The sequence below is a fragment of the Phascolarctos cinereus genome, unplaced genomic scaffold (genome assembly GCF_003287225.1).
Source record: "Phascolarctos cinereus isolate Bilbo 61053 unplaced genomic scaffold, phaCin_HiC Scaffold_5;HRSCAF=322, whole genome shotgun sequence".
In the NCBI taxonomy this organism is placed as follows: Eukaryota; Metazoa; Chordata; class Mammalia; order Diprotodontia; family Phascolarctidae; genus Phascolarctos; species Phascolarctos cinereus.
This window is the reverse complement of record NW_027555958.1, coordinates 103,349,950-103,376,253: the sequence shown is the minus strand read 5'-3', so window position 1 is coordinate 103,376,253 and position 26,304 is coordinate 103,349,950.

The following is a 26,304-nucleotide window of genomic DNA, read 5'->3' as shown; positions in this document are numbered from 1 at the left end:
TAAAATTCTACTTTTTGTAAGAAGCCTCTTATGATCCCCCTTAATGCTAGTGCCTTCTTTCTGTTCATTATTTCCATTTTTTCCTATGTATAGTTTATTTGCAAATCATTTGTTTGCATTTTGTCTTCCCCATTAGATTGAGAGCTACTTGAGAGCAGGCACCGTTTTTTACCTTTCTTGGCATTTCCAGCATTTAGCACAGTGCCTAGCACATAGTAAGTGCCTAAAAAATGTTTATTAACTATTTGTGGGCTATTACGAGTTTTTTTGTGTTGTTTTATATTTTCAGTGGAGTTGGGGTAAAGGCTGTGTTTTATTTTACATATATTATTACTCTGAGTACTTAAATAGGATCTGGGGACACTTTCACCCACTTCAGTGGAGACCTGGATACAAAATGTATTCTGAGAGTCCCAGGGGAAACTGGGTAGGAGCAGATAAGTCAAAATGTTATGATTGGGGTGAGAGCCCATGACTGAACCTGTTTCATGTAAGTCCAGAACTTACAGCACTATATATATCTTTTAAAAAAATTTTATTTTATTTTTAATTTTTGCAATAAAACAAGCATTTCCATAACATAGTATAGTAAAAAAGATGATTGCACATGAAATTGCAAATCTATTATCTACAACTTGCTATTCTTTGTAAATATATAATAAAGTTATCATGTAAATTTCTTTTTTCCCTTTTTTCCTTCCCTTCCCATCTGCTTAGCCTAGAGATGGCTACCATTAGACACAAATGATGTGTATGTGTTTGTGTGTATATCTATATATATGTAAATTGTTCTATACATCTATTTATCAGTTCTTTTTCTGGATGCACATAGTATCTTTCTTCATATGTCCTTTATAGTTAATTTGGGTATTTATAATAGTAAAATGACTTATTCGCTCAGAGTCATAGTATCACAAAAGCAAAAAATATAATAAAGTGCTCTTGGACTCAGAAATAATGGAGAGTCAGTCAACTTTAGCTCTCTTTAAAATGAAACTTTTTCATTAATTCCTATATGATTCCTAAGTTCCAACATAAATGCTGTAATGAAATGGCAAGCCTAGCATTTCCTATCAGGCCCAACTCCTTTCATTACAGTTTAAATGATCTAACGAAGAATGAATTTCCTAATTCTGATGCATGAAAATGCACTAATCTTTGCAGTTAGAGCTATGCCATGCCATATTATCCAGTTTCATAAAAGGTGGGACTTAATTATTACTAGTATCTTAAAGAATCTTTTAGCTGTTTGAAAGAACTATAGAAAAAAGGCTAGATCTTTTTCAAAAGAAGAAATTGAGAATTGATTTAAGAATTGATTAGCAGCTATTCCCACCCTATATCTGTGGGAAAGTAGAGACAGACACAAGGCTAACTTGAGGGCTGAAGCCTTTGGAGGACAAGTTGTGGCAAGCTTCCAAGGCAACTTCATGGTGCTTCTACTTTTCCAGTCTTCTTAGACTGTATTCACCATTGCTTCCTCTGCAATACAGTGGTGCTGGCCCTCTTTCTGTTCCTTAAACAAGACACTCTGTCTCCTGCCTTTTTTACTGGCTGGCTGTCATGCCTGGAATGCTCTCCCTCTGCATCCCCACCTGCTGGCTTCCTTCCAGTCCTGGCCAAAACCTCCCCTTCAAGAAGCCCTTTATGTTCCACCTTAATGCTAATACCTTCTCTGTGTTGATTAACTCCATTTTATCCTGTATATATCTTGTTTGTACAAGGTTGTTTGCACGTTGTCTCCCCCATCAGACTGTGAGCTCCATAAGAGTACACACAGTCTTGCCTTTCTGTGTAGCCTCAACTCTTAGCAGTGCCTGGCACATAGTAGGTGCTTAATAAATGTTTGTTGACTTACTGATTAGAGATGCTATGCATTTGGACTGGGCAGTGTTCATCTCTCTTTGGGTGCCCATCTGTATGCCAAACTGGAAAAATGCCAGTTTGGGAGGGATGAGTAAGTTTCTAAGGCGTATTACAGGGAGAAAACAGGTAAGATTGTTTTTCACTGAAAGGCAGTACAGTCTTAATCCAGGCCAACATCAAAGCCCTTTAGTTGTTCTTGAGATTTACTGGGTATTACTGGAGTTTTAGCACAAGTTCCTTTCACAGCAGTCTTAAAATCTCCTAAGTGCTTTTAAGGGTCACCTTCTGAAGAACGTGTTTTGGTTATTTAGGTGGCTAGAGTATCATGCTAAAGAATTCAAGCTTGGGCTAGTTAATTTTGTCCTGTTCTTGGCTATAGGGTATATCCCTAATTCTGGCCAGCTATTCAGAAGGTGTGTCTTCATGGTCACAAATGGTAGTGGGTAAGAATGGGAATGATTCCACACAAAACTATGTTTGGAAAATCTTACCTAAGTTGTTGTTGTTGAGTCTTTTCAGTTGTGTCTGACTCTCTGTGAACCTGTTTTGGGGTTTTCTTGGCAAAAATACTGGAGTGATTTGTCATTTCCTTCTCCAGCTCATTTTACAGATGAGGAAACTGAGGCAAACAGGGTTAAGTGACTTACATAGAGTTGCACAGTAAGTGTCTGAGCCAAGATTTGAACTCATAAAGATTAGTCTTCCTGATTCCAATACTGGTGCTCTATCAGTTATGCCACCCAGCTGCCTAAGTTGTAATTTCCTTATAATCTTAAGGGTCAGGAGATACTATTTATTCATCTTTTTATTGCCCATATCAATTAACACAAAGCCTTGACTGTAATGGGTGCTTAGTAAATGTTTGTGGAATGGACAAATGAATGAACCTAAAGCATGTAGTCTGTCATTGGTTGATCAGTTGCATCTTCCTCATAAATGGACAGCACACTTCTCTGAGACTCCAGAAACTGTGACTGATTTTTCTTTGCTGAATTGATTGAATCAATCATGGGATTTCTGCGATACCTTGTTCTCTCGGTTTACAGGAGAACAGATTGTCACAAAACTTAGGAAACCCATTTGGCATTTATCTGGGTGGGGAAGAAATTCACACCCTACATTTAGGCACGTATGTGGGAGCCTTGCCAATATGGGGAACTCTGCCAGATCAAGCCCGGAAAAAATGTGTGGGCCTTCCAGAGTTGCTTCATGTTGCTACCCTTGGGCTACTGGAGGTTCCATCCAAACAAGCCTATGTGTTTGTCTCTAAAATGGACATTGAAACAATTGTCTCAATACCTGTGCCCAGGCTGTCACCCATACCTGGACTGCCTTCCCTCCTAATCTCCATTTCTTTGAATGGCTAGCTTCCTTCAGTTCTTAACTGAGGTCCTACGTGATGCTTTTCCTGGTCTCTCAAGTTGGTAGCACTCTCTCTTTCTTTAAATTATTTTGTGCTTACTTATCTGTATTCATGCTGTATCCCCTAGCAGAATGTAAATTTCTTGAGGTCAGGGACTGTTTTTGTCTTTATGTCCATAGTACATTGCATAGTAATATTTAAGTGTATAGAATTTACACAGTGCTTTAAATAAAAGTATTTTTACAATTATTATTTCCTTTTATCTTTACAAAAACCCTAAGAGAGAGGTGCTATTATTAGCCCTATTTTACAGATGAGGAACTGAGGCGTGTTAAATAACTTGCCCAGCGTCACACAGCTAGTAAGTGACTGAAGGTAGATTTCAACTCAAATCTTCATGATTCTAAGTCTAGCACTCTATCTGCAGCACCATTTAGCTGTCTCTAGTTCTTTGCACATGGTAGGCATTTAACAGATGTTTGTTGAATGGAATTACCTTGTATTCCTTAGAAAGTATGCATCCTAACCTGGCTGGATTCCCCCTCTAGGGGATCATCCTGTGTGTGTTTTTGAGTGGGCACACTTTAAGATCCGTAAGTTGCATTAAGGAGCAATCTTTCCAGCTACAAGATTCTTTATCTTCAATCAGCCCTAAACCAGAGAGCATGGGGGTGGATCCGGAAGGAGAGTGGTATGATGGGAGACTTTAAAGGGAGAAGAATGCTGAGTATGGGAAGAGAATTTTACTGTCAGGTCTGTAATGTAAATATAGGCAGTTCCTTTTATTGGCATTCAAAAGCCAGATGTAGGGTAACATGGCAGATGGTCCAAAGAAGAATTTTGAAGCACAAATTTTCTGAGTTTAGAGTTTGTGTGTGTGTGTGTGTGTGTGTGTGTGTGTGTGTATATATGAGTGTGTGTGTGTGTGTGTTTTTCTCAAGCTCTTTCCAATTTTGCAGAAGCATGTCAGAGTCTACATCTTACCTTTTTCTCCTTAAAGGACCCTCCCTCCACATTTCTCAAGTCTTTGGCAATCTCACTGGCTTCCTAGTGCTTCTGTCTGAAATAAAAACCCTACACTCTATAACACCTCCCCCTACCACTCCTAAACAATAAAAATTAAAATAAAAAAAAATACCAAGTCCCCATGTCAGGGATTCATTGTGGTTTACCATCCCCTAAGTCCCCAATAATGGGTCCTTCTATTAGTTTCACTGTTTACAACTATTTATAAATTTGGCCTCAACTCAGCTGGAAGAGGTTCAGATACCACTGTGACAATATTTAGAAAAGGGAATTGCTGCTCAGTCCGGCTGCTTATAGTGCAGTAGGCTCTTTGGAAGTAGTTGCTAAATTTCATGCTAGAACAGTTCTTGATGGCCTGGTATCTTATGAAGAAACAACCTTTTTTTTTTTCATAGTAATATGCAGGCATTAAAGCCAACAACTTTTTTGCCTATTCTTTCAAACTCTCCTGCTGGAGAAACTGATGCAGTATGCTCTGTAGAAAGATTAAAAACTCTTCAAATTCTGGCTAGTCTTGGAATACACTTTGACTTCCCTTAAAATAGCATGTCTGGTATGAAGTAAAATGACTGTGGCTAGGGCTGAGCCTCCTCTCATAAATCAATAGGGAAAGCAAGAGACTTGAAGTCAGGAAGACCTGGGTTCAAATTCTGTCTTGGAAACTTACTAGCAGTATGACTCTGGGCAAGTCTCTTAACCTCTCTTAGCTTCAGTTTCCCCATGTGTAAAATGGAGATAATAATAGCATCAGCCTCACCAAGCTGTTCAATCAATCAATGAATCAACCAACAAGCTTTGATTAGGTGTCTATTCTATATCTGGTACTACACTAGGTGTTGAAGATACAAAGAAAAAAAATGAAAGTCCCTGCCCTCAAGAAGCTTAGAGTCTATCAAAGGGAGCAGTAGTTGCACATGTAAGTAGATAGAAAATATATAAAGAGTAAATACAAAGTAATTTCAGGATTGCTTCGGGAAAGCTAGTAGTTGGGAGTGGGCAGACATCTGGAAAGGCCTTATAAAGTAGGCAGTGTGTAGCTCTTGAGCAAACTTAAAAGGGAGCTAGGGATTATAAGTGGAAGTGAGTAGAGAATCTTTTCTAGGCATGGGAGCAGTCCTTGCACAGTCATGGAGATGGAAGAGGAAATGTCGGGGGGTGAGGATGAGCTACTAGGCCAGTTTGGCTAGACCAAAATATTTGAAGGGATATGATGTATAGTATGTCTGAAAAGGTAAGCTGGAATCAGATTGTGAAGGGCTTTAAATGACAAACAGGATCTCACCTTTAATACTAGAGGCATTGAGCTTTGTGAGCACCAGAATTATATAGTCAGATCTCTGCTTTAGGAATATCAATTTGTCAATTATATGGCATATGGATTAAAGGCAGTGAGGTCAATTAGTAGGTGATGAGAGCCTGAACCAGGGTAGTGGTTTTGTGGAAGACAGATGTGAAAGATGTTGTGGAGGTAGAATGGACAAGACATGGCATTTGGGGCTGAGAGAGAGGAAGAGTCATTAACAAGCATTTACTTCAACCTTGAAGGAGCAATAGGGTAACTGAAAGGATCTTGATGCCCTTGACAGAAATACAGAAGTTAGAAAGTGGGGTGTTTTTTTTTTGGAGGGAGGAAAGGTAAAGAATTCTGTTTTGTGTAAATTAAGTTTGAGAAGCCTATTGGAAATCCAGTTAAAAAGATCCAGTAGGTAGATAATGATGTGAAATTTGAGCTCAGGAGAGAAATTTAGGACATATAGATTTGGAGTGATCTGTATAAAAATGATAATTGGACTACAGGTGCTATTGAGGTCACCAAGAGAGATTATGTAGAGAGACAAGGGAAGGAGACCTAGGAGTGCCTTTGGGTGCATTCATAGTTCCCTAACTATGCATCCAAAGTGGAACATGGAAAATAATGTAACAGGGGCAGCTAGGTGGTGCAGTGGATAGACCTCTGGCCTTGGAGTCAGGAGGACCTGAGTTCAAATCCGGCCTCAGACACTTGACACTTACTAGCTGTGTGACCCTGGGCAAGTCACTTAACCCATTGTCTAGCCAAAAACAAAAACAAGAACAAAAGCAAAAAACTATGAAAATAATGTAACAAAGGAGACAGAGGAGTGTTTAGACAGGTAGGAGAACTGAGAGAGATGAGGGTCATAAAACACAGAAAGGAGAGACTATTCAGGAGGTCAAGATAGTCAACAATGTCAAATATTTTAGAGAAGTCAGTAAGTATGAGGACAAAGAAAAGATCTTTGAATTTGACAATTTAAAAAAAATTTGAATTTGACACTGTTAACTTTGGATAGAACAAATTTAGTTGAGTGATCAGTTTGGAAGCCAAATTGCAAGGGCTTGGGAAGTAAATGGAAGAAGAGAGATTGTAAGCCATTTCTAAGGATTTGGATATGAAAGAGAAGTGAGCTATAGCATGATAGTTTGAGAGGATGGTAGGGTCATGTGAACAACATTTTTTTAAAGATAGAAGTGGGGTGGTGGTGGTGATATTTCTAAGGCAGCAGGGAAGAAATCATTAGATAAGGAGAGATTGAAGAGTAGAGAAATGGGGGATGATTGTGGGAACATTCTGTTGGAGGATATGGAAGGGGACAGGATCAAAGTATGTAAAGGTAGTGGGGCTAGCCCTTGATAAGGGCCGCATTTTCATAAGATAGTGGAGTAAAGAAAGAGACAGTGGAGATGATGTCCATGGGATTAGAGATATAGAGTGGGGGATAAGAGGGAGTTTGTGGTAAAAGGGAAGAAAGGGTGGTGGCTTGAGAAAAGAAGAGATAGTTTGGAATAATCACTGTCAAGAATGTTAAAGAGAGTCAATTGGAGAAAAGTAAAAGGATTGTCTTGAGGTTGTGAAGGCCCAGTTGAGATTAGCTCCCATGATTTTTTTAGTAGACTCATTCAGCAGGATTGTATGATTTCCTCTAGTACTACTCAGCAGCACATACACAGCAGAGGAGATGGATGGTGGAGATAATCCAGATTTGGTGTTTGACAAGGCAGAAGTCAAGATAGGTCTAGGGTCAAGGAATTCAAGAGCATAACTCTGTATAAAGTTGAATCTTTAAGGTCAAGACTAATAAGGATAAGGAAGTAAGATAAGGAAAGAAGAAAAATAATAGATTTGGGAATAATAAAGCATAAGAAGAGATAGAATGGTAGGAATTTAGGGTCAGAGGGAAGAATTTCATAATTCTTGATCAAGGAAGAAGAGTACTTGTGTGAGATTATAAGATCAAGGGTATGATCATCTTCAGGTATGGATGAGATGGAGTGAAGGTGTGAACCTTGAGAATTGAGAGGTTTGGTTAAGTGGGAGGCCAGGGTGTTTGAGAGAATATCAACATGTATGTTGAAGTCCATTAGTATGAGAGTAGGTATGGGATGAAAAGGAATAATATAATCCAGGTGCTCAAAGCCTTGAGAAAGGAGGGAAAATGACCCTTTTGTATAAATTAAACCCAGTTTTTGCATATACTGATGTATATTATCTACCTATGGCCTCAACCCAAAAGATAGTACTTCCTGATGCCTCTTATCCAACCCAATACACACACAGAATAAAAAGACAGGATTCGTAGGTGGCAATAAGTTACAGCAGGGGTACCAAGACTATTTGGCAAGGGTATAGACTAACATGGGTCTCTAGAGACAGTGAATGAAGCTTTTGACTTGGCTATGTGCTAACAAGTGGCATTTTGACACAGAAAAGAGTACATAGAAAGTCTACTGTGTATAAAATTACTGTAATAAATGTATCTAATCTATGTTATTGTTACCTATATATCTGGTATACTTTGAAAAAACTTTGTCTTCTTAGCATGTGGGAGAGTGAGTAGCTCTCTGTTAATCCCCTAGGTATTTTAAGAAGTTGGCCCAGGTAATTTGAATAACCTTACCCAGCTACTCAAGAGACAACTTGTCATGGAAGACTGAGAGACAGTGAAGGAGAAATTGAAGTCTCTAGATGCATTTGAGGTTCTGAGGTAGTCAGAAAGTCCTCTACTTGGGGAACTGGGGGAGAGAAGATGTCAAATGATGATACTTCAACTTGAGCTAAAATGGAACTGGGGAGAGACCTGCTTATGGTATATAAGAACTATGTCTTGACTGTTTTGAATGAGGCCCAAAACAATACAAGAAAAGCATTTACAAAGAGAATCATCTGAGGCTGTATTTTTGGGATGCATCATAGGTGGCCAGTAATTTTAGAGATAAAGAACTAGTCTTTTGGGAAAAAGAATGATTACCATCTGCTGTCATCTGAGCTCACAGAGAGGATGTGTGAGCATTAGATCTGGCAAATCAGAACCATTGTGGGAAGCTGTGATATGTCACACAACCAAAATCTGTTGAGAGAAGCTGGATGTGTTAATTGCTGGAGAAACTATGCTGTACAGTCAGCCAGAAGAGCAATGGAGGAGAGTATTAAAGTCAGGGAGCAATCACTTGGGCATCCCTGCTGCAATTTTATCAGGGAAATCCTGTGACTGAGATTGTATAGGTCTGGGGACAGGTTGCTCACTGGCAATTTTGTTGCTTTCTGTGTGTCCTGCTAAAAGTTCTATTTCCTTCTCTTTAATGGCAAAATAAACTTGTTGATGCTTTTTGCCTTGTGAAGCTGTGTACTTGTAAGGAGAGCTGGTGAATACACCAGCTGTAATCTGGGGTTAAGAGTGTTAGATACTGAAGTTCCTGTATTGTGTTACTGGGAGCAATGAACTAGAGAAGTGAAAAGCCCTCCTCATTGTTTATCAAACCTTTTAATGTCAGGACAAAATCTCTGACGTAAGAGGTTGAGAATCTAAAATTCGGCCACATTGACATTAAATACATTCCTGTGGACTACATGAGATTCTAATTAGCCATAGAAATATATCAATTAGAATATTGTTTCTATATGAAAATGTTCCAAATTCAAGCAACCAAGCTAAAAATGAATTTTTGGAATATAGTCTGTTTCCAAGTTTTGTATAGTTATTATTACTCAGTCATTTCAGTCATGCTGACTCTTTGTGACCCCTTTTGGGGTTTTCTTGGCAAAGATACTGGAGTGGTTTGTCATTTCCTTCTTCAGCTCATTTTACAGATGAGGAAACTGAGACAAACAGGGTTAAGTGATTTGTCCAGGTAGTAAGTGTCTGAGGCTAGATTTGAACACAGGAAGATGAGCCTTCCTCATGCCAGGCCTGATACTCAAGCCACTGTGCCACTTGGCTGCCCCAAACCAGTTTAATCTAGTGTAAACCAGTTCAAACCAGTTTAATCCAGTGCAAGTCGGTTAAAATAAGCTCAAAACTGTTCAAACCAATATAAACTAGTTAAAAGTAGTTTAAAATTAATCACAACCATTTAAAACTGGTTCAAACCATCCGAACCAGTTAAAACAAGTTCATACCAGTTCTAATCAGTTTAATTTATTGCAAATTACTAAATTAAATTAAGTTAAATCTCATCAATTAAACCTGTTCAATCCAATTCAAACTAGTTTAAATCAGTTAAAAACAGTTAAACCAGCATGCATGAGTTAAAACCAGTTAAAAAATAGTTTAATCCCATTAAAACCAGTTTGAAGCATGAACTAGTTAGAACCATTTACAACTAGTTTAATCTAGTCAAAATCATTTCAAACTAGTTTAAGCCAGTTCAAACCAATAAAAATTAGTTTAGTCCACTCAATGAAAACAAATTCAAACCAATTTAATCCAGTTCATACCAGTTTAATCTAGTGTAAACCAGTTAAAAGCATTTTAAACCAGTTAAATCCAGTTCATATCAGCTTAATCTAGTGCAAATCAGTTAAAAACAGTTAAAACCAATTCAGTCCTGTTCAAACCAGTATAAACATGTTCGGACAAGTTTAAATCATTTCAAAACAGTATGAACCAGTATAAACCAGATCAAACCAGTATAAACCAATTCATACCACTTTAATCAAGTTCAGATCAGTTTAATTCAGTTACTTATTAATCTTTAACTACGTACAAGGCATTTTGTTTGGCATTCAGGATCTAGAGATTAGAAAGGGACAAAATCCCTTACATCAAGGAACAGGGAGGTTAAGAATTAGATTTAAAAAAGGGAAATGGATACAAATAAATATGTTTCAATGTAAGATATGACAGAGATCAAGTTTAACTGAGTAAAAACCAGTTCAAACCAGTTTAATTCAGTTCAATCCAGTTTAAACCAGTACAAACCAGTTTACTCCAGTGAAAACCATTTCAAACAAGTTTATTCTAATGCAAACCAGTTTAATCCAGTTCATACCATTTCAATCAGAGCAAATAGGTTCAAACTTGTTTAATCCAATTCGAACCAGTTTAATTTGTGTTAATCCAGTTAAAATAATTTAAATCCAGTTCAAACCAGTTTAATCCAAATTCAAACCTATAGTGATGAACCTCCCTCTGTTAACTGGGTTGGTTCTCAGAAAGCCAGCACAGCAGTTGCTAGGTCTGTACTGGTAGGCATACATATAGTGTGGGCTGGGTGAGCCAGTATATTCTTGGGGAGCATTGCCATTCAAGGACTATCAGTCCACACTCTTTGCTCATTTGTAATTGTACTCTAAGCTTTTCTGGCACAGTAGAACCTTCTAAAGTTCTTCATGTCAGTATAGCCTTTGAAAATCCAGGATTATCACCACATCACAATGAGGCACTTTGTAGAAGGAATAATAATAATAATGTTTTCTAATTTTGGATTCTTAATTTACATTGATTTCCTTTTGGTATCTTGCTTCTGAGCCCAGTTCTGGCCTCTGCTCATCACTGTTGAATTATTTGAAACAATTAGAAAAATAGAAACTGTTTTTTAAAATACAGGTGAACATGGGACTGTCTATTTACTTATATGACCTTAGGTAAGTCACTTTTCTTCTATGGGCATCAATTTCTTCACCTGTGAAATGGGAGTGTTGGATAAGTTGACCTGGAGGGCCCCTTCTAGCTCCAAACCCTATGATGCTATAAATATACCATCTTAGATACCATCTTCCAATTTGGGAAATCACTGTGCTCAGAAAACCTAGGCATAGCTTTCTTTTTAGTTCTAGAGCTGAAAGGGTTGTTTAGAGATCAACTAGTCTAACTTTATCATTTAACTGATGAAGACACTGAAGGGTTACTTAGCACAGTGAATAGAACCAGGAAGATCTGAATTCAAATTTGACTTCAGCCACTTCCTACCCATGTCGCTCTGATCAAGTCACTTGACCTCTGTCTGTCTCTATTTCCTCATGGGTAAAATGGACAGGATAATAACACCTACCTCGCGAGGTTGTCATGAGGATCAAATGAGATAATATTTGCAAAGCATTTTGCAAACTTTAAAGTGCTATATAAATGCTAGTTATTGTTGTTGTTGTTGTTGTTGTTGTTGTAGAACCTGGATCCAAACTCAGGTCCTATTAATTAAGCTTCAACTCTCTTTTAATTTTGCCATCCTGCCTCCCATCATTAAGAGACACTTTGGAGCTTAAGAATTTATCCCTTGAGAAGAAAATGTTGGTTCCCTTGTCCATTATCTTCCCTAGATATATACCCACATGGATCATTCTGAGAAACCTTTCCAAATGAAGTTTATGGCTGGAGAAACTCACAGCACATAGAAAGGAAGCCTACTGCCCCTTTGATGTAGTTCACCACCTGTTCACAAATCAGTTATGGGATGTGCCAGAAAGAAGGATCCAGGCGGTAGGACCGTAGCCACAGCAGACTGGCGCTCTGAGTGATCTCAGCTCTCTCCTCTCTTTGAATTCATTACTCTTACTCAGTAACAGCCAAGTCCTCTGAGGCAGCTATCTTGGGCCTCCAACTGCTTGGTGACAGGATTGCTTATTATGAATTTGGCTAAAGCCAACAGGTTCCTTTCTGTTTCAGAGATCAAGGCTGTTTCGCTTCCTGACAGTCAATTCTTCTCTCCACTTTCAGCCTGGCAGGACATTTTTGCCTTTCATCCATATTCAGGTGATTAGGTAGGTTCCTCCCTCTCCCCACCTCTTCCTCTCCATTCTTAGTTGTAAAGGCATTTACTTTTCATGCTTTGACGTGCCCTGCTTGGTTCCTGATTTCATTTTGATGATCTCCAGGCAAGAGCAGCCCTTATGACAAGTTAATTTTATTCATTAGTAACTGGCATTCCATTTATTTTCAATCAACCAGTGGAACCCTGCCGAATAACACAATCCACTTGGCCCCACGTACTGCACTGAATCAAATATGTTATGTTTCTGGGTTTCTCAAAGGTGTTTCTGTTGGGATTTTTCCAACCTCTTTGATGAAGTTATTGCATATAGTGTTAGAGAAGAAAAATCCCTCAGGCCAATAGGAATGAAAAAACCAAAGAAGCGAAAGAAAAGAGAATCATAGAAATGAAGGAGATCTCAAGAAGTTATTGGGTTAATTTCTTTGCCTTCTGGCAAGACCATCTTGTATGAAACTTTCTCTTTTTTTTTTTTTTTAAAAAAACCTCTAGTAAAGGAGATTCCTTGATTCCTTGAGTAAAGCACCTAAAATTACTTTTTAGAAATGATTTCTTCTATCTAATCTGAATCTTCCATATTGCATTTTATGCTAGTTCTCTTTTGTTACATCATACGTAGAGCTGGACAACAGTTGCTTATGTTATAGTAATCCTTCATTTGCTTGAAGATCATTAAGATTAACTTGGGTTCAAATACTGGCTCTGCCACTTACAATATGTATCACCTTGGGCAAGTCAATCTCTCTCTGAGATCCTCAGTTTCTCCACCTATAAAATGGTTGCTGGACTAAATAAGCTCCAGTCTTCTTCATTCTAGTGTCTTTCCTTCTGTTGTTTATTTCCTATCTATCCTGTATATAGCTTCTGTGTACACAGTTAATTTTTAAAATTTTAATTCATGGAATAAAACAAGCATTTCCATAACACAGTATAATAAAAAAGATGATTGCATATGAAACTGCAAATCTATTATGTACAATTTGCTATTCCTTTTAAATATATAAGGTTATTATATAAATTTATTTTTTATTTTTTTCTCCTCTCCCCCCCACCCTAGAGATGACTACCATTAGATGCAAATATGTATACATATCTGTAAAAATCATTCTATACATACTTCTATTTATCACTTCTTTCTCTGGATGCAGATAGCATCTTCATTGTTGTTAATTTGGGTATTTGTAATAGGCAAAATTACTTATCTGCTCAAAGTTGTTCTTAAAACAATATTGCTGATACTGTATACAATGTTTTCTTGGTTCTGCGTGTTTTGCTCTTAATGCTCTAAATCATTACCAATTAGAGAAATGTACATAGTTATTAGAATGTTGTGTTCCCCATTAGATTGTGAGCTCCTTAAGGGCAGGGACTGTTTTTTGCCTTTCTTTGTACCCCTACCATCTAATACAGTTTAGAACATAGTTGATACTTAATAAATGCTCATTGACTGACAGACTAAATCAATGATTCCATGATCCTGTGCCCTTTCATATTACCTCTGTGGTTTTTTTCTTTCCTTGTATTCTAAGAGGAGATGGTGACTGATGGGATTCATGGAAGACGATGCCTAATTAGGATAATTTGATGGAAAATGGAGTGATAAATAGAAGGTAATTCAAATTTAGGAACCAGAAAGAACAAAAAGCAGGACTTTAGGAAGAAGGCATAACAGAATCCCCATTCTATGAGCATGTATCACACAAGATAATTTGGAGTCATGGGATAGATTGCTAAAATCAGTGAATCTGAAGCTCTGCTTACTATCATCTTTTTCTGTTCCCGACAAGATTGCAATCCCTTTTGCCACCCCACTCACTATCCAATACCAGCTCTAAAGATTATTGGCAAAATTTGCTAATACTAGGCAATTGCTTTTAAATCTAGTAAGAATCTTTGGGTTGTAATGTCTTCTGAATCCTTGCTAACTCATTTCTCAGCTCATTGGGAAGTCAGTTCCCAATGAGCTTGATCGCCTCCTATAAGGAAGCTCTGTGGCACTGCTTGGAGGCGAGACTCTTTTATATATATGCAAATAACTGCTCTGTGCGGGATCTGAGCTCAATGACTTGGAATAAATATACTGGAAGAGTCGACCCCAGGTAATGCATTCAGACAGCTTCTTAATTTTTAAAGCTCTGCAGCCCTAGAATGATTATGGGATATTGTCTAGTGAAGCTTGTAGTTTGTTTCATTTCAACATATCGCCTCATGTTTATTTCTTTGAGGCAACTACAAATGGAATTTAAAATCATATAAAGTTACTTAAAGCTGTTGCCAAAAAAATGGTACATAATGCTAACAGAAACTGCAGTGTTTGGGAATTAGAACTGGACTTATTGGAATTGTTAATAGAAGTTTCTGGAAGCCTAGATGCTTCTTGGCAACATGTGTGAAGTGAATGGGAAACATATATTTCATCTTCCAGGATAACTTTGATTACTTAGAGGTGACCCTTTAATGAGATCAGGGGAGAAACAAGCAATTGTATTTCCACAGGCTTTGATCTGGAAGAGCCTTGTGCATCAAGATAAGGTTTCTGTGAACTTCATCTCCCAGAATGCTGTTGGTGAACCCATAGCCTGCTGATATTGCTTAAAACATATTCTGATTATGTAGTTTCTAGATGATTTGGGAAAAAGGAAAAGAACCTATACATTCTGAAATATTTATAGCAGCTCTCCCGGTGGTGGCAAAGAACTGGAAATTGTGGGGATGCCTGTCAATCAGGGAATGGCTGAACAGGTGGTGTATGGTTGTGATGGAATAGTGCTGTGCTCTAAGATATGAAGAGCTTGATGATCTTAGAAAACATGGATAGTCTTGCAAGAAATAATGAAGAGCAAAATGAACAGAATCAAAAGAATATTATATGCAGTAACAGCAATATTATTTTAAAAACAACTTTGAGCTACTAAGTCATTTTGACTATTATGAATACTCAAATTAACTACAAAGGACTTATGAAGGAAGACACAATCTGTATCCAGAGAAGGAAATGATAAATAGAAGTATGTATAGAATGATTTTACACATATAATGTATGTTATACACACATATTTGTATCTAATGGTAACCATCTCTAGGGTGGGAGGGGAAGAAAAAAAGAAATTTACATGATAACTTTATTATGTATTTAAAAGGAATGGCAAGTTGTACATAATAGATTTGCAGTTTCATGTGCAGTCATCTTTTTAAAAAAATTCTATTATGTTATAGAAATTCTTGTGTAATTTCATAAGTTAAAAAAAGATTAAAAAATAAAAAAAAGAAAGGAGGCTTGGAATCTCATAGGGGTGTGAAATGCAGGGTTAGAGAAACACAGGCACCAGCATAGACATAGCGAGAGAGAACAGGAAGAAATGGTGGCAAGGATGCAGGCATAGGCTTCAAGAACCAAGCTGTCATGGTATGGGTACAGAGAGTATGGAGATGTGGAGAAAGACTAAGTATGGCAATGATTTGGTCCTGACAACCTAAGGTTCTGGTTTCTTAGAAGACAACCCTAGTTGCTGCCCTAATGTTGAGAGGGAAGAAGACTAAATTGAGACTGCTTGAACACCAGAAGGAAGTGTGTTGAAGATAGGGTGGTACCATGGAAAGAGGACTTGATATGGAGTCCAACGATTCTAATCTGAGTTTGAATTCCAGCTTTGCTACTAGCAAACACTAGGACAAGTCACCTAGAGGGTTTACACACTTCCTCATGTGAAGATAAGGGTGCTAGGGGGCAGCTGGGTGGCACAGTGGATACAGCACCAGCCCTGGAGTCAGGAGGACCTGAATTCAAATCCAGCCTCTGACACTTGACACTCATTAGCTGTGTGACCCTAGGCAAGTCACTTAACTTCGATTGCCTTGCAAAAAACTAAACAAAAAACCTAAACAAAAAACAAGGGGATTGGGCTAAATGATCACTTAGGTCGCTCCTAACTCTAAAGCCTGTGATCAGGACTATGATTTTTAAAAAATTCTGTCCTCATGCTGAGGATTCAGGGAAATTGAATAGGGATTTGATTTGCAGTCACTTTTGAAGATGTGAGAGGTAGCAATCATTCAAGGGATACCTGCTTCATTTTTTTAGTATTATCTTGCTATTTTCTTTCATTAAATGTCTTTTTGCTGGCAGAGATCAATAGGATTGGGCCTTAGAGCTGCAGAAAGGAATACGTAAGAAGCCCAAACAGGTATCATTAACCTGGAAGGGGAGCTGAGAATGCAGTTACACATACTTTAGAGCCAGCAAGGACTGAGTGCGAGAGTCTAAGCCCTTTCAATCCTTTCTCTTTGAGCCTTTATTTGAAGCTTTTTTTTAAAGAGGCAATTGGGGTTAAGTAACTTGCCTAAAGTCACATAGCTAGTGTCAGGTGTCAGAGGCTGGATTTGAACTCAGGTCTTCCTGACTCCAGGGCTGGTGCTCTATCCACTGTGGCATCTAGCCACTCCTTATTTGAAGCTTTTGTTTCTGGCTCTGTGTCCTAGTTTTGTCATTTGACTTCCTGGTCATGTGACAGCTTAGTGATGAATGGACACAGACCTTCGGTTGCTACAACATGACCTTCTTCTTTCTAGACCACTTGTTAACTAATCTCAGAGCTGGAGGAGCTCATTAAGAAATGGTTTTTTCCCCTGCCTCTACTTCCATGTCCCATTTCAAACTTGCTTGGATTACTTTGTAGTTCAAGTGCTTACACTTCTTATTGAACAAATTTTGAGTTAGATTTTTTTTATTCACAATGTTCTCAGTCTTTAATGAGGCATTACTTTGTTTATTTTCGAATGTACTTCATGCTGTTTCCCAAATTTATTATATTCCTCCATCCATCCAGATATCCTGGGACATTTTGCCATTCACCCTACTGCCAAGCTCATAATACTCGCTTCACACTCTGGGAATAGGAATCAAACCAAAACTAACATGGCTTCTGGAAAGGACATGGCAATGAGCTGCCCTATTACTCCACTTATTATTCCTATGACTTCCCTAACAAAAACTTTCTTCACTGGCTGATGGGGTGCTGACGATGGACCCCTAAAAGGCCCTGGCCTTTCCCATGTGGCCCAGCTCCATGGCATTCACCTGAGACATTGCCCATCCCAGTCAATGATCTTTTTAACTGCTCTTTCACTGTGGCTCTCTGGCCACTTAACTACCTCCATTGTCTGCACCTGGCCCACCCCTGGCTACTTGCCAAAACCATCCAGATCTTCCCACAGTCTTTCTGTATAAAATATCAATCTCGCCCCCATTGAAGGTCTCAGATTCTTAAAATCTGGCCTGCTTGTAGTGGCATTGAAGAGGTCTAGGACTTTTGGGGTGCTGGGACTCCAAGATCGCAGTACCGGGCCCTGTTGAATGAATTCAACTCAAATCTTCTTCAGCCAGAGGAAAAGTTTATTAGTGATAAATCACATTGACCAGGTGACACCTGTAAAGATGAATGGGCATGAGAGGTTCTCAGCCTTGTGGGCCTGAGATTCTCGGCATCTGAATGAGGGCCAAGGTGGATCTTAAATACTAAAGTAACTTTGGGTGGCCAGAGAAGGGGGTTGGGAAAAGGGTCTAGGTAATAATTCTAATTAGGGAGGTCTGAGAGACTGAATAGACAATGAAAATAGATAATGGAGGGAACAGGAAGGCAGAAGTTTGAAAGGCATCTGTACAAAATCAAGGTGGGACTAGGACTTTCAAAAGGAGATAAAGGAAGGCTTTCCTGGGACCTATAGACAAAAGGGAGCCTAAGGCTTTCAAAGGGAGATGAGGGGAGTCAATTAGGAAATTTGAAGGTTTAAGGGTTTTCCAGGTCCTGTAGACAAACAGGAGCCAGATTCTATTCAGGGCAAGGGTTGAAGGTGCATCTGAATAAATCTAAAGGTAAGCTAGGGCTTTCAAGGGAGATGAGGGTCTGGGGCCTGGGAGTCAGATTCCCTTTGGGGCAAAGGGCGAAGATCTTGGCTTGGGCCCCGCCCCCATCAGCATGACAAATAGAGCAGACTCACTAGGAGTCTTGCTTACCCCAACCAATGTTTTAATAAATTACTTGGACTGAAAGAAAGCTTGAGTGGTTGAATTCTTCCGAGGCAGACCTGCACCCTTTGCCCTCGCATTTTGGGGTTCCCAAGGCACCTAGACTGTTGACAGTCCCCCTGTCTGCATTTAAATATATGCCACACTGGAGAGCAGGGACCGTCCTACTTCTCTATGTGTATATCCAGCACGTAGCACAGTGTCTGGCACATAGTAAATGCTTGAAAAGTCATTCGTTGCTCAACTCTGTCCATGTACTAGATCACTGTTAGAGCTTCCTTATCTCAGCCTTGGTTTGGGTACATTTTAGGAAACAGAGTAAAGGTGTTTAGACTATAAATTCTCGCCCTAATTCCTATTCAGGATCCAGGTAATAAGCCAATGAGATATTTCTATAAAGCTTGTTCTTTGCACAAAGAGATTTCCTGAATGGGTTAGCTTTACACTCTCCAATTCAATAAACACTTATTAAGCACCTGCTGTGTCTGTGGCATTGTGCCAGGTGCTGGATACTACCTTCTTTCTTTATTCTGGTTATGTAAAATAATTAAGAGCAAATTGCCTTTTGTATTACAGTAAAGTCAATGGCAGAATGGAAGGTTGTTTCTTGGGGCAATAATGGTCAACACTTTAGGGCATACTTTGTTATTACTGTTGTTCCTAGGGCATGTTTTCTAAAGATGGTAGCCTTGGGTAATGGTAAAGCATATATATGGTAATCTACCTGCTTAAAGATGGTTGAGTATAACATTTCACAAGTAAAGATATGTTAATGTAACTCATTAAGCAATTGTTAGACCTTGTCATGGAATATTAGAGTGAGAAGAGGTCATGGAAATTAATGATAATATCATTGCTTTTATGATAGAACATTAGGATTTTACTTACTTACCTCTCCTTGACAATGTAATAATTATCAACTGATACTGAATAAGCATCTTGTTGTTTGGAAGGGTAAGGCGTATTAACTTGTCCCTTCCCCAACTCAACTTTTTAGGAAGTCTCAGGAAAAATGGACCTCAATGAGACATTTCTGAAATAAAAAGGTAGCTTTCTGCCATTAACAGAATTGACTCACCTTGATTTAAACTTGACTTGTCCTTTGAAAAGGGAAGAAACATTTCCATTAACCTTTAGATCTTATGTTAAGTTCAAAATACAAATGGAATGATTTTTCCTTCCTAGCCTTGGGAATGCAAAGGAATAGGCAGAAACTATAGGGAGATAATGATATGTGACCTGGCTAGAGCAGAAGTAGTGAGTGGGGCTTAAAACATGGCCAGATCTTTTAGAGGCATGGTTTTAGTCTGTCTCTTTCACTGTCTCTAGCTCTCTGTTTTTCTCCTTAGCTAAGACAATCAGTAGTAGTACCTGGCTGGGGCACTTAGGGGAGGGTGACAGAAAAGTAAGTGGTAGTGCCTCCGTCCCATCTTTCTCTCTGTCTCTTTTCTCTGTTCAAAGTTAGAGAATTTACGTGGTTTTATGTCAAGGTAGGGCTAACTGGGCCCAAGAGAGCTAACCTAATTCTATCCTATTTGTAGGAGTGCTTGTGTGCCTTGTGTATTCTGCGTTATTGTTAAGAATTATATCTTCAATTTATAGCTGTTGTTTATGATGGATTTGCATGTTTATACTGAGCTAGCAATTTCCCTGGCAGTCCATATGCCTGCTATTCCTCATTAAACATTTCTTCCCTAGTGCCTCTCGAACAGAATTATCTCTTTATTCACTGGGATTCAGGCTGCCAAACATCTGATTGTCCATTGCTGAAAAGACCTGAAGGTGGGAAAACAGGCCATAACAAGGACTACAATTATACCATCTCAGCAAGGTCCATTGAATAACTAATAAGTATTTATTAAGATACTACTCTTCTATTAGCATTGTGCAGAATTAGCTTTGCATAAAAGATGCAGGACAAGTATAAGATATAGTACCTGCCCTGAAGTCATTTGTAGTCTAATTGAAGAGACAAGACTACCATTCCCGACCAGGAAAGAACAAAAAATTGAACGTGATAAACATTATCAAGTATCTGCTTTGTGCGGGCTACTGTTCTAGATGCTGAGGGTACAAAGATATGATCTGAGAGGCAATGTGGCTTAGTAGATAACAATAGTTAGCATTTACATAGCACTTTAAGGTTTGCAAAAAGCCTTGTAAATAATATCTCTTCTCAACCTCCAAACAACCATGGGGGGTAGGTACTATTGTTATCCCCATTTTACAGATGAGGAAACTGAGGCTGAGAGAGGTTACATGATTTGCCTAGAGTCACACAGCTAGTAAGTGCCTGAGGCAGGTTCTTCCTCAGGTCTTCCTGACTCCAGGTCCAATGTGCTATCCACTGTACCACCCAGCTGCTTTAGAATATAGACAGAGTGCTAGACCTGCCAACACTGGCTTCAAATCTTGTTTCTGATCCTTACCAGCTCTGTGACATGGAGTAAATGGCCTAACCACTCTGATCCTCAGTTTCTTCATCTTCACAGTGGAGTACAATGGTGTCTGTAATGCCTGCCCAACAAGGTTGTCTTGAGATTCAGATGAGGTTCTGCATGTAAAGCTCTTTGCAAACTCTAATGTGCTCTATAAATGCCATTATTGCAACAATAATGTCAGTTATCATCATCATCATTGCTGCTTGTATCCTCAGGGCAGATAAAGTCTAGTTGTGGAGATGGGAGAGGTACACAAATAACCCTAATTCAAATGAGAGTATGTTAAGTGCCCAGAGAGGTACAAAATAAATGTTATGAGAGATTAGAAGGAGAGCACCATGTCCTGGTTTCTGTGGCCAGGCACCCCTCACCTGGGATGGGAGGGGTGAATTTAGTTTGCAGAATCAAATTCACAGTTCTTCAGTCTATTTATAACATGGCTCACCTTCGTGCAACTCCCCTTTGCTGGGGTAAGCCATGTCTGAACTTTGTTTGTTTGTTTGTTTTTGGCTAGGCAATGGGGGTAAGTGACTTGCCCAGGGTCACACAGCTAGTGAGTATTATGTGTCTGAGACTGAATTTGAACTCAGGTCCTCGTGACTCCAGGGCCAGTGCTGTATCCTCTGCACCACCTAGCTGCCCCCTATGTCTGAACTTTGGAGCAATGCAAGTATGCTACCATGAACTAACAGAGGCAGCCTGGCTCCCCAGAATGTACACATACCCCACATGCTTCCATTTATCTCCTCTAGGGAGTCTGCAGAAAGGCTGTAGGGTTTTGTTTGTTTGTTTGTTTGTTCTTCATTCTCCAAGAAGACCAAAGATGTCAGGAGGGTGATGTCTTGACTTGCAAGTGAACTGGATTTAAGTGAGGTGGGGCCGTGCAAAGTTATCAGCCTCACTCTCTCCTCCAGAGTCATCTGAGTCCAGTGGCAAGACATAGGTCAGGATGACTAGAGATGATCCCAGATGCAGTGGGAGACCTTGGCCTTTCTAAGCTGAGGTCTTTCCCTGGTCTCAATTTGTCTGAGGCAACACCTATTCAGTGATTAAAGGCTAGGTAAAAATTGAGGCAAAAGATGGCCTAGTTTGTCTTCACAAAAGAGTCAGTCTGGGAGGGGAGGATCCTCAGAGTTTCTGGCCAGAAAAGAAACAATTGCTATTTACACTCACTCTGATATTTACACCTCAAAACCCAAACAATGACCAAGTAAGGCTTGAGCTGGGACCTGTTATCAGCCTATCAGTGAGAGCTAGAGGGAATTGGGCTTAGTTCCATTTGCATACAGCAAGGCAAAATAAAACAAAGATACCAGAGGAGAAAAGCCAATTTCCTCAGCTCCATCCTTGCTGCTTCGCTAGGCCCATAAGACTCATCTGAAATTCTTTGTTCCTGAACTTTTCCACATACTGCAATCTGTGGGCTACCAACACTAGCCGATTTGAAAGATAGACTGGCAGTGCCTAAATGCCCTCCTTGCTGTGCCTCATTCTAGGTGAATGCTATTAGAGATCATCTCTGTTGATTGGGCCAAAGTGGTGTCCCCTTCCCCTGTACTTACTGTTCTATGTAAACAAGGAAGGCTTTATGGAAGTGGAGGTTGCTTGAGATAAGACCCACAGGCAAAGTGGGTTTCCAGGCAAAGTGGGTTTTCCAGGCAAATGGAGAATGCCAGTGAAGCTTAGTGGTTCTTAACCTGGAGCTTGTGAACTTACATATTTTTTTAAAATTGATAACTTTTAATATGTTAGGGATCTATAAGGACGTAGAGGGCCACAGGCTGTTCAAGAGGTCTCACTGATGGGCGGAAGCCTCTCTAGGGTGCTGATCTTTGAGCAAAGGTCACCTGGTTAACAATCTTTAACTCCCCTAGATATTGTATGGTCATTGGCAGTTTATCTGTGATTGGAGTCAGATATGTGCACAGGGTATGCATTCACTGTCCTTAGCACAGCATGAGCTCTACATCATCGTAACTAAGAACAGAGCAGGCAGAGGAATGGCCAGAACCCCCTCCCCCATGGGAGGATATTAGCTGCACAAAGAATGAGGAAGTTTTAGGATCTGTGAGAACAAAGGAAGCTCCCGCCATGTGCCATGAGGAATTTCAAAAATCCCCAAGGGGAAGTAGAAAAGAAACATGTGGTCACATCACTATATTGTGGACATTGTGGAGCATTACAAAGTGAAAAAGTTTCCTTTTATAAAAACCAAAACCTTAAGAAAGATTTTTCCTGGTTTTAGAATACCATGAAAAGAAAAGATAAAATAAAATAAAAATAGTATTATTTCATTTGTGTAGGGAATTTTTGACAAGTTTCTCGCTTTTGGATTCTCCCTGTCATTTTGTTCTATGTTTGTCTGTGTCTGTGTGAATGATGGTCTGTGATTAATGTCTGTGATCTGTTTAATCTTTTACTGCCAGGCAGCCAAGGGCTGCAACTGGATTTTGAAATGCTGTTAGTGACTTTGTCCCCTTCCCCCTCCCTAATACCAGCCGCATTTCCCGGGAGCGGGTGGATGGGGGAGAGAATGGGAGAAAAAGTATTCATTATTTAGGTTATGTAATTTGATAAAAGGCAAGAAAGTTTAAACACACAGGAATAAGAAAAGTATGGGTGGAAAGAACAGTATAATCTGTTTGCATGAATAGCAGAAATAGAAACTTTTGGAGAAAAAATTCTCTTTCTTTTTTGCATTCTAAAGCTCTGGCCAAAGCTTTGGGTGTAAGATTGAAAGAGTATGTTGAAAAACATTCTCTTCCTTTCTTTCAAATTCCAACCTTGGCCAGGTTGGGGTGGGGGAGAAAGAAGGAGGAGATAAGGAGGACAGTTTTCCTCTTTAGATCAAAAAGAAAAGTTTTTAAATATTGGAACACAATCTAAAGATAATTTAGTTCATTCACATTAGCAATATGCATGTTTCAAGTTTTAAAAATCTAGTCTCATTACAAATTGGTATACTTTTATGTGTTATATCAAGCAATTTTTAATAATTTTGATGTTATTAAAACGTGAACTAAAAGAAACTGAAAGGTAGTGAGATAACTGTGTAAATCTAGCTAAATTATTTTATCAAGTCTGGTTAATCTTGTTCTATGATGTTTTATAACTATCATTTAGAAAATCAGGTATTTCTATCTTTACCTATGATTAAAAGAACAGCTTAGAAAGAAAATAATTTAACGATCACTCATGAAAATTACCAAAATTGTTAACTACCTTATTTGTAGTCACTGTTTTAAAGCTAAGACCTAGAATTCTTAATTACTTCTGAGTGAAAAGGAGGGGCACAAGGCAATTCCCTTAACTTTGTAAGCTTGCCAAAAGCTCCTACCAGCTGTGTGTCAAGGTCGTCTGCTCTGAGAGAAGAATTTGTTTATGTTATTGAGTTCCTAAACAATTCATTTAGCTTACTGAGAAATTGCAACTTTATATAAATGATTTCTAATAATTGGCTTTTTCACCAAAACAAGTTTAAATGTGGGAAAGAAAGGATGTTAAGTAAAATTTCTTATATATGTGAGTCCTAGTAAATCTTTATTGATTATTGCACTTCTATGAAAATAATTAACTGTATCTGGCTTTAAGCCATAATCAGTGAAACTTACTGCTTGAGGTAAAAGACTCTTAGAACTATAATTAACTTTGTTTTGAGCTTGAATTTGGGTATGGTTGTCTCATTAAATTAGTATTTCCCATTTTCCCTATTATGATCCTTTAAGGAGGAATGTTTCTTACCATGTGCTGAAATTTTGTTCATCACACTATTAAACTTGTTAGAAATATTCCCAGACAAAAATAATTTATTGTATGGATGATAAACTTTGCAGTTGTCCTACTACTACCAAACTTTCCTTATTAATGCCCAAGTTTTAACAAGCTTTTCAGTCAACAAGCCTTTCAGTCTCATAGATTTATAATTACCCCTGAAAGGGTATGGAGGGTGTCACCCTTTGCTTACTTTGGGTGTATTGTTCTGCAGTCTGCAGGTATACCACCAAAATGGTACAAATTAATCAAGATTCCTTGATAATTTTTAATAATTTTCACATGACTTTTACGGATATTAATTACTTTTAGCTTGCCTAATAAATCTCCACTAATCAATTATTTTAAGATGAAGTTAAACTACTAGGATAACAGATAGCTAAAACTCAATTCATTTCCCCCTAATTTGTGGGCGCGATATTTTACATTTACTGAGAGCTGTTATTTTCTCCCGCCCACTGTTTGTGCTTTTTCTATCCATAAAACTGACAAAATACAAAATGAAATCCAATGAACTTGTTTGGGTTCCTTAAAATTCACCTGTTTTTATTATTGCAAAGAAGTCAGGAAAATTAACGATGCTTTATGACTTCCTAGCCTTTGATAGTTATTGATTTAAAAGAGTGCTTTTTTACTATTCCATTACAAAAAGCTAAAAATGATACATTACATGGATGACATTTTATGTGCTCATCCCAATCCTGAAGTGTTGGAAGAAATCTTGTTAAAAATACAAAATTTGTTGCAGTCATGGGCTTCAAATAGCCCCAGAAAAAATTCAAAAACATCCTCCATATCAATATTTAGGTCACCAGATACTTCAAGAAAAAATAGTTCTACATCCTCCAAAAATAGACCTACAAAAGTTGAAAACACTTAATGATTTTCAGAAACTTATAGGAGATATACAGTGGCTTTAGTCACAGATAGGCATTCCAAATCATGAATTGATACCTTTATATGACTGCCTTAGAGGTGATCCTCAATTAGATTCACCCCAATACTGACCCCTGAGGCAAAACACACATTGTTGTATATTCAGGAACAAGTAGTTGGAGCACACACAAACAGGACTGATAGGCATGAAAGTGTGGAGGCTTCTATATTTAACACTCCAAATTCTCCAACAGCAGTGATACATCAGAAACAAAGGCTTTTTTAGAATGAGTATATTTACCATCTCAGCCAAAAATACTTTAAGTAATTATATGGCCTTGACAGGGGACTTAATACATAAAATTGACAACAGGTGTTTAACATTATGTGGCACACATCCAGAAGTCATACACCTTCCATTTTTTTCAACAAGTGATTGAAACAGCAATACAAACAATGCCTAACTGGCAAATGAATATCAATTTGAAACTTGTGTATGGAAAACCCTTTAAATATCATGCAATCTTTGAGAATTGGCCTTGGATACAACCCACACTTACAGCAGGTGAACCCGTACACGGGATTAATGTCTTTACTAATGCCACAAAGATGAATAAGGCCTCTATCTGGTGCCCTAAAAGAAAGGAGTTACATGTGATTGAAACACCCTTTATATCCACACAACAGAATGAATTATATGCTGTCTATTGTGCATTTCAAAAATATGAGGAGCCAATGAATATTATCACAGATAGTAAATATTTTGAAGGAATTCTAAAACATCTGGAGATTGCTGTAATAAAAAATACTGGTAACAATATATGTCAGCTGCTTAATGATACACAACTTATGATACCTAAAAGGACAGAAAAATTTTATGTTTTGCATGTTCGTTCCCACACTCTTGCCCCAGGACCAATTTTTGAAGGTAA